Genomic DNA, 835 nt, shown 5'->3' with positions numbered 1-835 from the left:
CTTCCTGGGCCTACCTCTTCCACGGGTTCCCTCAACTGTTAGGGTGTGGCACTTTTTCACGCAGCTATCCTCCTCCATTCTCACCACATGTCCATACCAGCGCAATCGTCTCTCTTGCACGCCACAACTGATGCTTCTAATGTTCAGCTTTTCTCTCAAGATACTTACACTCTGACGGGTATTCACATTGACATTACACATCCAACGGAGCATACTGGCTTCATTCCTTGCGAGCTTACGTATGTCCTCAGCAGTTACAGCCCATGTTTCACTGCCATGTAGCATGGTTGTTCGTACGCATGCGTCATACAGTCTGCCTTTTACTTTGTGTATGTGTACATGTGTATATATATATCATATATTTATAATATATACATTTTGCTTTGGTAATACATAAACTAAAATTGGAATGATACAGAGAATATTAGCATGGCCCCTGCACAAGGATGACATGCAAATTCGTGAAGTGTTCCATATTTTTAAAAATATAGGCACAGGAGTGGCTGTGTGGTAAGTAGCTTGCTTACCAACGACATGGTTCCGGGTTCAGTCGCACTGCATGGTGTCTTGGGAAAGTGTCTTCTACTATAGCATCAGGCCAACCAAAGCCTTGTGAGTGGATTTGGTTGACAGAAACTGAAAGAAGCCCATCATATATCATCATCATCATCATCGTTTAACGTCTGCTTTCCATGCTAGCATGGGTTGGAAGATTTGACTGAGGACTGGTGAAACCGGATGGCAACACCAGGCTCCAATCTGATTTGGCAGAGTTTCTACAGCTGGATGCCCTTCCTAACGCCAACCACTCAGTGAGTGTAGTGGGTGCTTTTAC

The 835-nt window shown here is 44.3% G+C and overlaps 1 non-coding gene across 1 annotated transcript; it reads left to right on the top strand.

Annotated features, from left to right (window-relative positions):
• Positions 1 to 376: 376 nt before the first annotated feature.
• Positions 377 to 481, top strand: LOC128249220 (U6 spliceosomal RNA). Its single transcript, XR_008265338.1, has one exon. It is a non-coding gene; the product is annotated as a U6 spliceosomal RNA (small nuclear RNA).
• Positions 482 to 835: the final 354 nt, after the last annotated feature.

The sequence above is a fragment of the Octopus bimaculoides genome, chromosome 12 (genome assembly GCF_001194135.2).
Source record: "Octopus bimaculoides isolate UCB-OBI-ISO-001 chromosome 12, ASM119413v2, whole genome shotgun sequence".
Classification (NCBI taxonomy): domain Eukaryota; kingdom Metazoa; phylum Mollusca; class Cephalopoda; order Octopoda; family Octopodidae; genus Octopus; species Octopus bimaculoides.
This window is presented reverse-complemented; position numbering and strand designations above follow the sequence as displayed.